The sequence below is a fragment of the Oncorhynchus kisutch genome, linkage group LG13, assembly GCF_002021735.2.
Source record: "Oncorhynchus kisutch isolate 150728-3 linkage group LG13, Okis_V2, whole genome shotgun sequence".
Taxonomy (NCBI): domain Eukaryota; kingdom Metazoa; phylum Chordata; class Actinopteri; order Salmoniformes; family Salmonidae; genus Oncorhynchus; species Oncorhynchus kisutch.
The window spans coordinates 43,879,072-43,895,642 of NC_034186.2; the positions used below are offsets into that span (position 1 = coordinate 43,879,072).

General features: G+C 43.1%; 1 protein-coding gene and 1 pseudogene across 6 annotated transcripts in view; one reads left to right on the forward strand and one right to left on the reverse strand.

Annotated features, from left to right (window-relative positions):
* Positions 1-2,379: 2,379 nt before the first annotated feature.
* LOC109902310 (chemokine XC receptor 1-like) lies at positions 2,380-4,342 on the reverse strand (annotated as a pseudogene).
* Positions 4,343-5,597: 1,255 nt separating this feature from the next.
* The window catches only part of LOC109902304 (FYVE and coiled-coil domain-containing protein 1), a 63,169-nt gene continuing 52,195 nt past the window's right edge, over positions 5,598-16,571 (forward strand). For 5 of the 6 annotated variants that reach the window (XR_004202414.1, XR_004202415.1, XM_020498570.2 and 2 more), the window contains exon 1: positions 5,598-5,667. The gene's annotated coding sequence lies outside the window, so the exon portion shown is untranslated. The remainder of the gene's footprint in view (positions 5,668-16,571) is intronic. The other variant, XM_020498571.2, reaches the window with a different exon arrangement.

Consider the following 16,571-nt stretch of genomic DNA (forward strand, 5'->3'; position numbering starts at 1 on the left):
TATGAAAATGAATGCTAGAGTTACTGTAATGTTACTGTACCATTACCATGCAATGGACTTTGGGCCCCTAGGGTCTCTGTGTGTGTGTGTGTGTGGAATATTCTCCTAACCCTCAGAAAACTGGACACATGAATGTTGTTGCAAGGTCCCATAAAAAGCTCCTAGTACATTAATGTTGTATATTCTGAGAACATTGTAATCACGTTCTAGATCAGTTCTACTCGGCATGCTGAAAAGGTTCTCAGAAGGTTGTGGCTAACATAGATAGAATGTTCCCAAAAACGAACGGAAAACTGGACACTCAAACATTAGGGGAACATGGGTAACGATACAAAAACCTTCTCTCTCCCTAGAAGTGTTAGCATGGCTAGCGGTTGCTATTTAAATGATACTGTTGGAAAACAAGTTGGCTCTACAGTTCATTCTCGATCGTGCACTCTCTGGACATCGCACATTTTTCTTAGTGGTTGGTTGGCTGAGTCAGCCAACGATGGAGGGGCGCGATGCTTTTGGCTGTGTCATTCTTTCTAAGAAGGATAAGCTATACATGATTGGCTTATGATACATGGACGGTGATTGGACATGTTTGCAACGCCAGGATATTGGGTTTGATTCCTGGGACCACCCTTTTGTAAAAATGGACCCATGCATAAGTCGACTCGCTTTGGGAAAAAAAGCATCCGCAATATGGCATATATTATAATTTATATATTAGGCTGAGAGTTTTTTCTCTGGCTGAGTCATATCGAAGACTGTACAAATGGGACCCAATGCGTCTCTGCTTGGCACTGCGATATACTCGCTTCCTGTCCAGGGGGTGTACTTGTACATCAAGCTGCCTTACGCTACAGAAACAGGAGATCTGCTCCTATGAGACATTCCAGCTTGTACAAGGCAAGGGTACTTACTACAAGGCTACTGAACTAGCCCACTTGATTCACCCATTCAAGGGCTTGATGATTAATAGACCAGTTGAATTAGGTGTGCTAGCTGTGAAATAGTTCAAATAGGCTACATGGACGGTTTAAAACACCCTGACCTAGGCTACATGGATGTGAATTCTTATGTTATGCTTTAACATCCTCTGCTGGTAATTTGCTGTCATCACAAGAAAATATATATTCTGCATTCACATAGGGTTGATGTATATTTTTCCTTAAAAATGTTTTGGCCCAAACAGGCCCATTTTTAACACATTATTGCTCGCACATGCCTTTTATACCTCCCATGTGATGAGTGGTAGTAATGGTGTGCGGATGTGGTTGGGCGCCTATTTTAATAAACCCATTGAACATACACCATCAAAAAGAAATCCATTATTAATTCATTTTAGGCAGGTCCTAAGAAACATAAGAGGAATATATTTTTTTTCAAAAGAATAGAATGCCATATTTTGAGTTGAATTAGGTTACTTCCAAGTGAATTAAATCGTTAATTATCTTTGTTATTTAAACAGACACACCTACCCCGATCACAGTTAACACATATTTTGCAGTAAGAATATAATGGAATATAACAGAATAAAATACAATATTTTCCCCACACAATTTGTGTCACGGGAAAGTGTGGAACCCCTGTTATAAAAAAAGGTGATATTTTGAAACAGAGCCCAAGCCCACGCTTTTTTTAAACCACGTTTCATCTCTTTCCTACCCTCACTCCACTTTGTTAGGGAGCGGGCGTTAGGATCATGCATTGTGAGAGTATCTTCATCATAATACCCATACAAAATAATAGCAATCCTATTTTAAAAATCATGCAAGTCTCTTGATCATATTTCATAACCTCCTCGTGCTTTTGGAGTTGCCTATACGCGATCAAGCAAAAATATTTGGCCTACGCTTGATTTGGGCTTCATTATTGCATGCTAAATGTTTCTGATCAGTGGTTGCAACCTGGTCTAAGAGCATTTCGTATTATTATGTATGTAAATCTGAGATGAGCTATTTAGTATGATATGTTACATTTGGTATGGTTACACAAGACAGATGGTTATTTAACCCTTTAATCTAACTCCTGAACTCAACCCCAACACCTAGCCTAGATTTCATTAGGCTACCTATCCCCCTTGCCACACACACACACACTTTTAAAGAGTGGAATAGTGCTCCTGTTTTAAAGACTTCTAGAACAAATTCATATGTTGGCCACAGTTTTAATCTCTCACTATCTTTTCCTACTCCTAGTTTGTCTCTCTCCCCACATCTCCAAAAGCATAATGACAGTCATAAGAGGCATCTCTTCCTCCCTTATCATCGCTTATGTCCAACCACTTTCAGACCAGGGACAGGGATTCAGACCAGGGACACCAGATGTGTGCAATGTAGTGATCAGGTAGAACAAAAAAACAGCAGGCTCTGAACCTCACAGGGAAAAGAATTGAGGACTCTGCTGTAAACCTTTTTATTGTTTCTTTCTCCAGCAGAGGGCAGTGGAACCCTAGCTGAAGCTATGAAAAAGTCCCATTATGCAGTGCTAAAGTGGTAAAGTTACTACGGGGGGCCTATCCCCCCCCCCCCCCCCCCCCACACCACTTGATCTACTCTACATCCCCATATTTGAAGACGTAATTAGGAATTTGTCCTCCTCTGTATCTATCCTAATATCCACTGTAGTACACACACTGTAAAAATGGTTCAGATCAATAATAACTATTTGAAAAGTACTTTTGATACGTTATACAAATACACCAGGCAAAGTATTTTAACCCTTGTTAAAATACCAATAGTGGGATTAACAATAGAATGAAAAGAACAAGACAAAATGACAATGATAATAAGTAATGGAAATAAAATATAAAAAAGTAACATTCTAAATGTATTGAAAAAGCAAAGAGGTTAATTTTACAATTGATCATGGTTGGACTGCTCAGTCCATGGTGCTCTGAAACTTCAAGAGTCAGACTAATACATGGATCCCCTTGAGGGAACATGAGTCGCTCCCATCGGTTGTGAATCTACGGTGCTTCGGCGACTGCAAAGTCTCTGCAGAATAACCTTCAAGTGATTTCTGAACTTGATCCCAACAAATGCGTAGAAGACAGGGTTGAGACAGCAGTGGGAGAAAGCAATGAGTCGACACACGTAGAACCCATAGTCGAGCTTCATGCTGACCTCACAATCGTTGAAAGGTGCTACGGAGTAGTCGGTCAACAACCTCAGAAATATAACCACGTTGTAAGGTGCCCAGCCAAGGAAAAATACTGCCACGATACTAAAGATCAGTTTCACGGTTCGATTCCTCATGTGTGACCTTGACTTGAAGATTGCCTCCAATATTCTTACGTAGCAGAAACCCATAACTGCAAAAGCAGCCAAGAAGAAGACGTTCTGTTGGTATGTGCTCACTTTCCTCCACATTGGAACGCTGTATTCACAATGCAAATGTTTTTTCCCTCGTGGGGATTCTCTTGGACAGAGCTGAAAATCAAAGCGGGGACGGCCAAACCAAAACTGATCGCCCAGATGATGAGAGAGACGGTGACCCCATAGCAGCCCCTCCGGGAGCCGTGGTTGGACAGAGGATGCACCACGGCCAGGTAGCGGTGGATCGTCATGATGGTCAGGAACAAAACGCTGCTGTAGAAGCCTGCGTAGAAGACAAAGGTCACAGTCTGGCAGAGGAACCAGCCAAAGGTCCAGCCCCAGATGTGGTAGGCTGCCCAGAAGGGCAGACCAAAGGTGAACACCAAGTCAGATATGGCCAAGTTGAGAATGAAGATGTTGGTGAGAGACTTGAGGTTCTCGTACTTGGCCAGGATGGCCAGGACCAGGATGTTGCCCGCTAGACTCAGGATGGTCACCACAGAGAAGAAGGCAGGGGTGGCGATGGAGCCAAACTTGACAACACCTTCCTTGTTACAGACCTCATCTATATAGTCGTCATCATAAGTGATGTTTGCTTCGTAATATCCCATGGTCAGGTTGGATGCTGGAAAAGAAAAATGCTAATTATAATTATCAATGATTTCTTCATGCGTGTCCCTCTTTTAAAAACTGCAACACAAATCTCAAAATGACTTAACAATTTGCCTACAACTACAATTACAGAAATGTAAAAAAAAGGTATACAAAAATGAATGAGGAAGAGGTCATGTTAACATCTGAAACTGAAACAATTCAAATGTAACAACAGTCTTTTGGTATTGATCTATATCTTGGTTTGGCTAAAACTCTAGAGTCAAGTTTGAAGGATTAGGCTCAATAAATTATTTACAAGATCAAACTTACCTGTTGTGTCTGTTCTTTCAGTTCTTTCGTACAATGATACGAGGACCGTTGAGGTGTGATGTCGCTAAGGTAACAAAATAATCAGGTTTCTATTCCTCCTAGTTTGTTCCGATGTACCTTTTTTGGAGCAAACATTAAATATCCTACAGTCTTAATTGCACTGCCGAAGGTATTTCCATTTTACGTAGGCGTGCAGTACATGAAAAACAAAAATATTTTTCATCTGTGGTTTAACTCAACAGGTTAAACCACAGAGTTTAGTGCAGTAGGCTAGCTGTACAAATACAATATCTAGTTGAAATATGTGTACTGTATCGTGTAGCATGTTACAATTGTATAAATAGGCTATAATCTGCTTTTAATGTTTTATAACACAAACTTTCCTTTTTTAAATTGTTTTTTTTTAACATAAAACACTTTCTTGTTCTTATTTTCTTTTTCTTCTTCTTCTTCACTAAAGCTTATTTATTTTCTTACAAATCCTGCCTATATGACTGTGGGACAGTGCTGACAAATAAACCAGACATTCAAATCAAATCAAAACGTATTTGTCACATACACATGGTTAGCAGATGTTAATGCGAGTGTAGAGAAATGCTTGTGCTTCTAGTTCTGACCATGCATTAATATCTAACAAGTAATCTAACCTAACAATTTCACAACAACTACCTCATACACACAAGTGTAAAGGAATGAATAAGAATATGTACATACAAATATATGAATGAGTGATGGCTGAATGGCATAGGCAAAATGCAGTAGATGGAGTACAGTATATACATATGAGATGAGTAATGTAGGGCATTGTTTAAAGTGGCTAGTGATACATTTATTACATACATTTTTCCATTATTAAGGTGGCTAGAGTTGAGACAGTATGTTGGCAGCAGTCAACATACTGGCAGCAGAGGATGCCGTCTGTGTAATATTCATATGTGTAAACATACATGTTGTACAAAGTGTGCAAAAACAAGACAGTCTGGGCCTGCAGCCTTGTGATGGTTAACACGTTTAAATGTTTTACTCATGTTGGCTGCAGTGAAGGAGAGCCAACAGGTTTTGTTAGCGGGCCGTGTCAGTGACACTGTATTGTCCTCAATGCGAGCAAATAAGTTATTTAGTCTGTCTGGGAGCAAGACATCGTGGTCCGCGACGGGGCTGGTTTTTCTTTTGTCGTCCGTGATTGACTGTAGACCCTGCCACATACCTCTCGTGTCTGAGCCGTTGAATTCCTACTGTAGTCACATGATTTTACTGTCTAACTTGTAATACTCTACAACCAAACTATAGCCTACATAACGAACCCTCTGTCCTGGTCCCGTTTCTCGCGTTGTAAGTGGTTTAGCTACTTGTCAATCCAGTTATTGTTTCCGCCCCACATAGCAAGGTTGCGTATGGATGGTAACTTTCTGGATTTTCATGGATCGCCAAGTTTAAAGTACGTTTCTCTCTTAAATAATCAATGTCTATTTGTTGATATGAATATCAATGTGTCTTATGCAACTTCACCTCTAATGACAACTGATTTGAGGCTATATGCATACCAAGCATACTACACTCACGCGCGGTCACTTTGGATATCGATAATAACAACAATAGGCTAAATGTATCCTCTGAGTGGAACATATTTTTATCCTCATGGCTGAAACAATTGTGGCCATCGCAAACTGTTGCGTAAGGACGGGGAACACCGAAAGGCGAAAACATTGTGCTTTCAGTAGACCTTTAAACATGTAATTATCACTGAAAGTAGGTTATTTCGCACACGAAATCTCATCAAACACGAGAGACACGATCAATCGATTGCAGTAGCGTGTGCGAGACAAACAAATGCCGCGTTCAACTACTAGTCGGAACTGGGAAACTGAAATGTCCGACTTGTTAACTGGATGTTGTTATATTTGTGCCGCGTTCAACTACTTATCAGATTGGAAATGGCGTGTTTCCTAGTTCAGATTCGCGCTTGTCCTCGGCAAAGGCTAGGCTCTGACTGGGCACGTGTCAACATGGTGTATTTTATCGATACATTGTATAGTAGCCAGATTAGCACGTGGTCCTGTGTGAGACAAATGCAGTAGTCAGAATGGATCACTATTTAATAAAATATCTCGATTTGTAGTTCAAAATACTTCACCCTGGGGATCGAACTTGATCATAATAAACTAATTTTTAGAGCCCAGAATTATTTCTGGGACGTTCTGGCGATCGGAACTGAAATAGGCTTTATTGGGCATACCAGTGTTATTGGCACCGCTAGTTTGCTGCGCAGTAGCGGACCAGTTTAGCTCGTGACTTGATCCAGACCGGACAGGGGCCTGCGCCCTATCCTTAACTCTTCAAATAAAATGAAATGTTATTTGTCACATGCTTCGTAAACAACAGGCGTAGACTAACAGTGGGAATGCGTAGGCTACTTTTCAGTGATACATATTAAATGGAGCCCAATGCTGAGAGGAAAGAGGTGGGATAGACTGCGGGCTGTTTTGTTTAATTGTGTTATGTTTTTCTATTTTCTTATCTTTTGTTTCCTTATTTAATTATTTGTACTCGTTTCATTTCTTTACATACTTACACACAACACCTCATGTATGCTCTCTATAAACAGCCTACAACTTAGATACTACATCAAATAACATGTAGTCTATTACACTCATCCATGCTATCCTAAATGCATACACCCATGCAAAATCATGTGCACAAGTCTGTGTGTGTGCATGTGCTTGCATGTGTATGTGTAAACACACACAAGCAGGTTGAAAATGTATTAAAAATCCAAAACGTTATGACATTTACATGGGTTCATGTAAATCAGATCTTTTTGCAGATCTTTTTGCTTAGTACTTTGTTGAAGCACCTTTGGTAGTGATTACAGCCTTAGGTCTTCTTGGGTATTTTTTATTTATTTTATATGTAACCTATATTTAACTAGGCAAGTCAGTTTAAGAACAAATTCTTATTTACAATGATGGCCTAGGAACAGTGGGTTAACAGCCTTGTTCAGGGGCAGAATGACAGATTTTTCTTATTTATCTTGTCAGCTCAGGGATTCAATCTAGCAACCTTTCACTTACTGGCCCAACTCTCTAACCACTAGGCTACCTGCCGCTACAAGTTTAGCACACCTGTATTTGGGGGAGTTTCTCCCATTCTTCTCTGCAGATGGGGAGCATCGCTGCACAGCTGTTTCAGGTTTCGCCAGAGATGTTCGATTGGGTTCAAGTCCGGGCTCCGGCTGGCCCACTCAAGGACATTCAGAGACTTGTCCCGAAGCCACTTCTGCGTTGTCTTGGCTGTGTGCTTAGGGTCGTTGTCCTGTTGGAAGGGGAACCTTCGCCCCTGTCTGAGGTCCTGAGCGCTCTGGAGCAGGTTTTCATTAAGGATCTCTCTGTACTTTGCTCCGTTCATCTTTCCCTCAATCTCCCAGTCCTTGCCGCTGAAAAACACCCCCACAGCCTGATGCTACCACCACCACGCTTCACTGTAGGGATCGTGCCAGGTTTCCTTCAGACATGACGCTTGGCATTCAGGCCAAAGAGTTAAAATCTTGGTTTCATCAGACCAGAGAATCTTGTTTCTCATGGTCCGAGAGTCAGCAGGCTGTCATGTGCCTTTAACTGAGGAGTGGCTTCAATCTGGCCACTCTACCTTAAATGCCTGATTGGTGTAGTGCTGCAGAGATGGTTGTCCTTCTGGAAGGTTGTCCCATCTCTACAGAGGAACTCCGGAGCTCTGTCAGAGTGACTATCGGGTTCTTGGTCACCTCCCTGACCAAGGCGCTTCTCTCCCGATTGCTCAGTTTGGCTGGTCGGCCAGTTCTAGGAAGAGTCTTGGTGGTTCCAAACTTCTTATATTGAAGAATGATGGAGGCTGTATCAATATGCTTTGTGTTGTAGTCACGACAGACAAAGATATACACTACTGTTCAAAAGTTTAGGGTCACTTAGAAATGTCCTTGTTTTTGAAAGAAAAGCACATTCTTTGTCCGAAATAACATCAAATTGATCAGAAATACAGTATAGACATTGTTAATGTTGTAAATGACACTTGTAGCTGGAAACGGCTGATTTTTAATGAAATATCTACATAGGCCCATTATCAGCAACCATCACTCCTGTGTTCCAATTGCACGTTGTGTTAGCTAATCCATTTTTAAAGGCTAATTGATCATTAGAAAACCTTTTTGCAATTATGTTAGCATGGCTGAAAACTGTTGTTCTGATTAAAGAAGCAATTAAACTGTCCTTCTTTAGACTAAGTTAAGTATCTGGAGCATCAACATTTGTGGATTCAATTAGAGGCTCAAAAGGGCCAGAGACTTTCTTCAGTCTTGTTCTGAGTCTTGTCTAGTCTTGTTCTGAGAAATGAAGGCTATTCCATGCAAGATACTGAAGATCTTGTACATCGCTGTGTACTCCCGTAACAGAAGAGCACAAACTGTCTCTAACCACAATAGAAAGAGAAGTGGGAGGCACCTTGCACAACTGAGCAAGAGGACAAGTAGATTAGTGTTTAGTTTGAGAAACAGACAAGTCCTCAACTGGCAGCTTCATTAAGTAGTACCTGCAAAACAACAGTCTCAATGTCAACAGTGAAGAGGCGACCCCCGGGATGCTGGCCTTCTCGGCAGAGTGGCAAAGAAAAATATGAACTATATACACTACCATTGAAAACTTTGGGGTCACTCAGAAATGTATTTGTTTTTGAAAGAAAAGCAAAAACAAATTCCATTAAAAGAACATCAAATTGATAAATACAATGTAGTCATTGTTAATGTTGTGAATGACTATTGTAGCTGGAAACGGCAGATTTTGAACGGTAGTGTATATAGTTAAGCAAACTGTACTTTGCATGTTGTTAACAAGTACATCCAGTACATGAAGACGGTAAGAAGCAGTTAGTTTCCGTTTCATGTGTGACATCATTTTAACCTACAAAGGCAGACTCCACCTAACTTTGGCTTGTAGTCCAAGTCTGCAATAAACTTGAATGTGAACTGAATGTTTAATGTCTGCTTTTCCATTGACGTTATTCATTTAAAAAAAAAGTACATTCACACAAAGTCTTTCAGGTATTTAGGTCTTCGGATGGCCCAACCAGACCTTGTGTGGGGAGTGCTGATTACATCAGGAGGTGCTTGACCTGCGATGTTTGGAACTTCTTGTTGAGGTGCAGCGTCCACTCCTGGGCGTCAGCAGGTGCTCTGTTTACTGGCTCTGTGCCAGGCTCTTCAACAGTGGGGAGCTCCTCCTCTATTTCTCTGCTCTTCCTCAGGTGTATCCTGTTCTTCCCGAAGACTTGTCCCTGTTTTGCCTTCACCTCGTTGGACCTTTGCTCCAAAGGTCTGACTACTGTGGCCCTCTGCCACCACTGTTTCTGTCCTGTTGAGTGGCTGAACTCTCACCCTGTCATCTCATTGGCATCTCTGTTTGATCCTTAGCAGAGGTGTCGTAGTACTTTGCCTGTCTCTGCTGTCTGCCTTTGAACTTCTCCTGCTGACAGCTTGTCATCACCGTTCAGATTTTTACTCATTAGCAGTAGTGTCTTTGTACATCATCCCATGAGCTCCATTGCAGGGCTGCTGTCTGTTCCTTGTGACAAGGTATTTCTGTGATCCAGGTATGGGTCAGCACCTACACTCTTTGCTTTTGCCATTAGTCTTTTGGCTGTTTTCCACATTCCCATTTAATTTGCGGGTATCCTGTATACCGGCTATTCCCAAACTGAGGTATGCGAATGCCGTCGGGAGTACGCCAAATAAAAATGTGATTCACATTTTCCGAACAGCCCATTTAGATTTTCCAACAGGGCTATACATTTAGGTTATGTTTTTTTCTCGCCTGAGTAGCCTCATTTCACTGCCAAACATTAAACCATCTAGTGTTCAGCGAAATAACAATACAATGTCATACAGGTAGCCTAGTCAAATAAGGAACATCCAATCACATTAACCTCTACTCTCTTGCGGGAATTCCACTAACGGTCCGTATGTAGCTAAACGTAGCTGCTGCTCATTCCGTTTGCTCAAACATGGATAAATGGTTAAGAAAAGTAAGGCCCGCGTCCATAGAGACACATACCAGCTCTACTGGTAGTATGACTACCAGCAGCACTACACCTGCACCTGTCGACGACACAAGTTGTTCTGCTTCCACGAGCACATCCAATGCTAGCATCAGGAATTCTACATTTGTTAGCCCAGCTAGCATGGACACTGACAGTTGTGAATCTGATGCAGCCAAAGAGCTACTGCCTCCTTACCCGAAAGCACCGAACAACAGACAGGGATGTTGGACCATCGAAGAGGTACAAATATAATGAGAACTACATTGATTTGGGGTTCACTTATATTGGGAGTAGTGCCTTTCCTCAGCCACAGTGTGTTGTATGTGCAACAGTACAACTCAACGAAACCTTCACTCTTGCGCAGACATTTAGAAATGAAACATGCCAATTTGAAAAATAAGCCACAGGAGTTCTTGACTTTCGAGTCGTAAGACATGTATAAAGCAACATATTTCATTAATAAGAAGGGGCTAGAAGGGTCTTATATGGTGAGCTACCGAGTGGCTTGGACAGGCAAGCCCCATACTATTATGGAGGACTTAATTGTTCCTGCTGCTGCGGATATGGCTGGTACAATGCTGGGGGAAAAGGCCCAAAAAACTATACAGACAATGTCTTCATCAAACAACACTGTTTCACGACGCATCAGTGACATGGCAGGAGAGGTTTTGAAACAATGACTGCTTCGCATACAAGCCAATAAATTATATACGTTACAGCTGGGTTGGTCAACCGATATGGCGGGCCTGGCACAGCTCCTGGTATATGTCTGTTACGTTTATGGGAGGTCAATTAAGGAAGACATCATCTTCTAGAAACCAGGACAACTGGAGATAATATTTTTAAAGTACTGGACAGCTTTGTGACATCAAATGGACTTTGGTGGTCAAGATGTGTTGGTATCTGTACTGATGATGCAAAAGCCATGACAGGGAGACAAGGTGGAGTGGTAACGCGCGTGCAAACAGTTGCTCCCGACGCCACTTGGGTACAATGCAGCATCCACGGAGAGGCTCTTGTTGCCAAGGGAATGCCTGACAGCTTGAAAGACGTTTTGGACACTACAGTGAAAATGGTTCACTTTGTCAAAGCAAGGCCCCTGAATTCTTGTTTATTTTCTGCATGTGGGCATCGACCATGTAACGCTTTTACAACATACAGAAGTGCGCTGGTTATCAAGGGGCAAAGTATTGACACGTTTAAAAAAAAAAAAGATTCAGCGACAAGCTTAAAGTCTTCTTTAACTGACCATGATTTTCATTTTCTGACTGCTTGCATGGCGACTTGTTTCTCACACGACTGGCCTATCTGGGTGATGTTTTTTCTCGCCTGAATTATCTGAATCTAGGATTACAGGGACTCTCCGCAACTATATTCAATATGCTGGACAAAATTTAGGCTATGATTAAGAAGTTGGAGCTCTTCTCTGTCTGCATTAACAAGGACAACACACAGGTCTTTCCATCATTGTATGATTTATTTGGATGCAAATTAACTCAAGCTTACGGACAATGTCAAATGTGATATAGCGAAGCACCTGAGTGAGCTAGGTGCGCAATTACGCAGGTACTTTCCCGAAACGGACAACACAAACAACTGGATTCGTTATCCCTTTCATGCCCTGCCTCCAGTCCACTTATCAATATCTGAACAAGAGAGTCTCTTCAAAATGATTTAAAAATTATTTAAGACTGAGACTCTCTCCAATACAACCCAATATTGCAGAGCTATGTGCATCCTTTCAAGCACACCCTTCTCATGAACCTGTGGTGAGTTATTCACAATTTTTGATGAACAAATAAGGTTTTACATATAAGATGGCTAAATGAAGAACAAAATTATTGATTATTATGATTTGTGCGCTGGTCCTATAAGAACTTCCCACGAGCCAGGTTGTGACACCTCACACTCATTCTTATATTTAATAAATGTATCGTGTGTGTGTGGCAGGCTTACAATGATGGCAAAAACAACATTTGAGAATGCTCTGACCCTGGTGCAAGAGGGGGTTGAATGTTTGAAGGGGTACGGGACTATAACATGTTTGGGAACCACTGTAGACAATGTTTTGTGTGTTTTAAAGTCCCAGGCCTTGCTGAAACTTCAGAACTCTTGACGAGTACTGGGGGGGGGGGGGGGGGGGGGGGGGCATTGTCGCAGTAAAGGATGTCAGGTATCCCATAGCGTGTGTCTTCAGTTTTCAAATGAATGTGGGTTCTCCAAATGGTCCACTTCCTAGAAGTTTGAGAGATGATCAACTGTGACCATCGTTGAACTGGAACAGGTCGTTTCTCCCAGGGATACTTGGGTGCTTCGTGTGGGCTCAGCGTCTCATTCTGCTGCTTCACACCCCATGCAGTGCAGGTGCTACATTGTGCCATGCATGTTCTCAGCTGTGCATTCATGCCCGGCTAGTAGACACACTCCTGGGCTCTTCTTAGACATATCTCGAATCCTATGTGTGAGGAATGGGATTCTCTGCATTTTCTCTGACCTGAGGGCAGCATGCACAATGACTCGCTCACCTCTGAAGATAACTACATTTTGCACACTCGGCTAATTTCTATTGTGAAAATACATGGCTACTTCCAAGGGTACATGTTCTTTCACTTCATGCCACCCTTTCTGGATCACATTTTTCAGTGTCTGGAGCTCCCGGTCCAGCTCAGTGGCTCTCTGGATGGCCTTTAGTCTCTTGCTTGACACAGGCAGGTACTGTATCGTATTGATTGATTCCACTTCTACCTCCCACAGGACCTCTGTTTTCTTGTACTGTTAGGTCGGCCAGCACCACATGGTTTCCAGGAATGTATTGGAGACTGACCTCGTAGTTTTGGTGTCTCATGAGCATGCGTTGTAGTCTTTTTTTGTGTACTGAGGAGAGCCTTTGTCATGATACTCTCTAGAGGCTTGTGTTCTGACTGCACTTCCACAGTTTGTCCAAATGTGAATTGGTGGAACCTCTCCATGCCAAACACCTCTGCTGGCGTATGCTATTGGTTGTCCTCCCTGCATCAAGGCTGCTCCTGACCCCCTTTCTGAAGCATCACGTTGCAGTACAAGCTGCTCTGTTGGGTTGTAGTATTTCAGCACAGGGGTCTGTGCAATGGTATTCCTGAATTTATTAAAAGCCAGCTCAAGTCTCTGACCACTCCCACAGTGATTCCTTATTTGTTAGCTTTCGCAGTGGCTCGCAGAGCTCCATGGCCATGGCTTGTAGAACTTGGGTAGGTAGTTTACCATGCCCAGGAAGCGCTGCACCCCCTGCACATCTGTAGGCCTTAGGCATCTGTTTGATGGCTGTCACTTTTCCTGGGTCCACTTTCAACCCCTCTGATGTTAGCAGGTGGCCAATGTAGGGCACATCCTTCAGCCTGAGCTGCAGCTTCTCCAGACTCAGCTTGACTTAGAGCTTCCTGTATCTGTCCAGGAGCATTCTCAGTTTCTTGTCTTGGTTCCGGAGTCGCTGCTTCATCATTGTCTCCTCCTTGTGATCTGGACTGATTCCCATTGGCATGGGCAGCCACTTGTCGCGTCCCATGGGAGTAGAGAACGTGGTGTGATAGCTGGATTCCTCCTCCAGATACACATGCAAAAATCTTTTTTTTTTACATCACAAAACAGAGAACGTGTGTTCTGTTCAGATTTGGCAGCTCTTCTTCAATAGTGGAAAGTGGGTAATGGTTCCTCTTGAGCGCCTTGTTGAGAGGTTTTGGATCAGTACACACTCGTAGTTTTCCGGATGGTTTCTGCACCACGATCAGGCTGCCAATCCAATCTGTGCTTTTTTTTCACCTGCTTTTATCTATCACCCTTCTTTTCTCTAGACCATCGAGCTCCTCTCTGAGTGCTTTATATAGTGCTACTGGCACTTTTTGGCAGCTGGACAGGCTCCGCTCACTCATCCACTTCCAGCTACAGTTTGCTGGGTAAGTATCCGTCTCACTGGAATACATAAACATACTCCTGTTTTATGTGCTCTTTAGTCCAGAACCAGTTTTCTCGATGGCCAGGATGTTGTGGTGCTGCACAGTAATCCACTCCTTTGCCTGGATAGCCTTACTGCCTAGAATGGACCTGCGCGCATTCCTGTTGACTACGATAAACTCAACTCGGTTGAGTTTTCTTATTGCGTGGATTGATCACTTTAAGTGTACACTTCCCCTGTGGCGTCAGAGTACTCTTGTTATACATCACCAATACCTGACTGCAGGGTTCTAGGTGACTGGCTTTTGTGAGGTTTGCAGGGATAACAGTACAACTAGCACCACAATCTAGCTGAAATCTGACTGACTTTTTGCTGACCAGCATGATTGCTAAGAGAGCTGCATTGGGGTCTGTGGTTTTCTCCTGTACCACGTTGATGCTCTCTGACTTCGGTCCTAGTCTGATGCAGAGAACATCTACACCACTCTGAGTCAGCCGACGCATTTCCCATTGCCAGGACTCTGTTTCTCTTGCTGGTCCCTGCACTCTCTGCTCCCCCCCCCCCAATGAGATAATACAGTAGCTTCACTTTGTAGTCATCAGGTTTTTACAAATTTAATTCCGTTCCATCTTTTCAAATCAAATGTTATTAGTCACATGTGCCGAATACAACAGGTGTTTCACCTTACAGCGAAATGCTTACTTACAAGCCCCTAATCAAAAATGCAGTTTTAAGAAATACGAATAATAAATAAAAGGAACAAGTAATTAAAGAGCAGCAGTAAAATAACAATAGTGAGACTATATTCAGGGGGTACCGGTACAGAGTCCTTGTGCGGGGCACCGGTTAGTCGAGGTAATTACGGTAATGTAGGTAGAGTTAAAGTGACTATGCTTAGATAATAAACAGAGTAGCAGCGGTGTAAAAAGGGGTGGTGGGGGTTGGCAATACAAATAGTTTGGGTAGCCAGTCTATGTCTAGGGTAGATGGAGTCTTTGACAATTTTTAGGGCCTTCCTCTGACATCTCCTGGTATAGAGGTCATGCATGGCAGGAAGCTTGGCCCCAGTAATATATTGGGCTGTACGCACTACCCTCTGTAGTGCCTTGCGATCGGAGGCCGAGCAGTTGTCATACCAGGCAGTGATGCAACCAGTCAGGATGCTCTCAATGGTGCAGCTGTAGAATCTTGTGAGAATCTGAGGACCCATGCCAAATCTTTTCAGTCTCCTGAGAGGGAATAGGTTTTGTCGTGCACCTTTTCACGACTGTCTTGGTGTGCTTGAACCATGTTAGTTTGTTGGTGATGTGGACACCAAGGAACTTGAAGCTCTCAACCTGCTCCATTACAGCCCCGTCGATGACAATGGGGGCGTGCTCGGTCCTCCTTTTCCTGTAGTCCACAATTATCTCCTTTGTTTTGATCACGTTGAGGGAGAGGTTGTTGTCCTGGCACCACACGGCCAGGTCTCTGACCACCCTATAGGCTGTCTCGTCGTTGTCGTGATCAGGCCTACCACTGTTGTGTCATTAGCAAACTTAATGATGTGGAGTCGTGCCTGGCCGTGCAGACATGAGTAAACAGGGAGCACAGGAGAGGACTGAGCATGCACCTCTGAGGGGCCCCTTTGTTGAGGATCAGCATGGCGGATGTGTTGCTACCTTACCCTTACCACCTGGGGGCGACCCGTCATGAAGTCCAGGATCCAGTTGCAGAGGGAGGTGTTTATTGATGTGCTTTGAGGGCACTATGGTGCTGAATGCTGAGCTGTAGTCAATGAATAGCATTCTCACATAGGTGTTCCTTTTGTCCAGGTGGGAAAGGGCAGTGTGAAGTGCAATAGAGATTGTATCATCTGTGGATCTGTTAGGGTGGTATGCAAATTAGAGTGGGTCTAGGGTTTCTGGGATAATGGTGTTGATGTGAGCCATGACCAGCCTTCCAAAGCACCTCATGGCTACAGATGTGAGCGCTACGGGTCGGTAGTCATTTAGGCAGGTTACCTTAGTGTTCTTGGGCACAGCGACTATGATGGTCTGCTTAAAACATGTTGGTATTACAGACTTGGACAGGGAGAGGTTGAAAATGTCAGTGAAGACACTTGCCAGTTGGCTAGCACATACTTACAGTACACGTCCTGGTAATCCGTCTGTCTCTGCGTCCTTGTGAATGTTGACCTTTTTAAAGGTTTTACTCACATTGGCTGCGGAGAGCGTGATCACAGCTGGTGCTCTCATGCATCTTTCAGTGTTATATTCCTTGAAGCGAGCATGGAAGTAGTTTAGCTCATCTGGTAGGCTCGTGTCACTGGGCAGCTCTTGTCTGTGCTTCCCTTTGTAGTCTGTAATAGT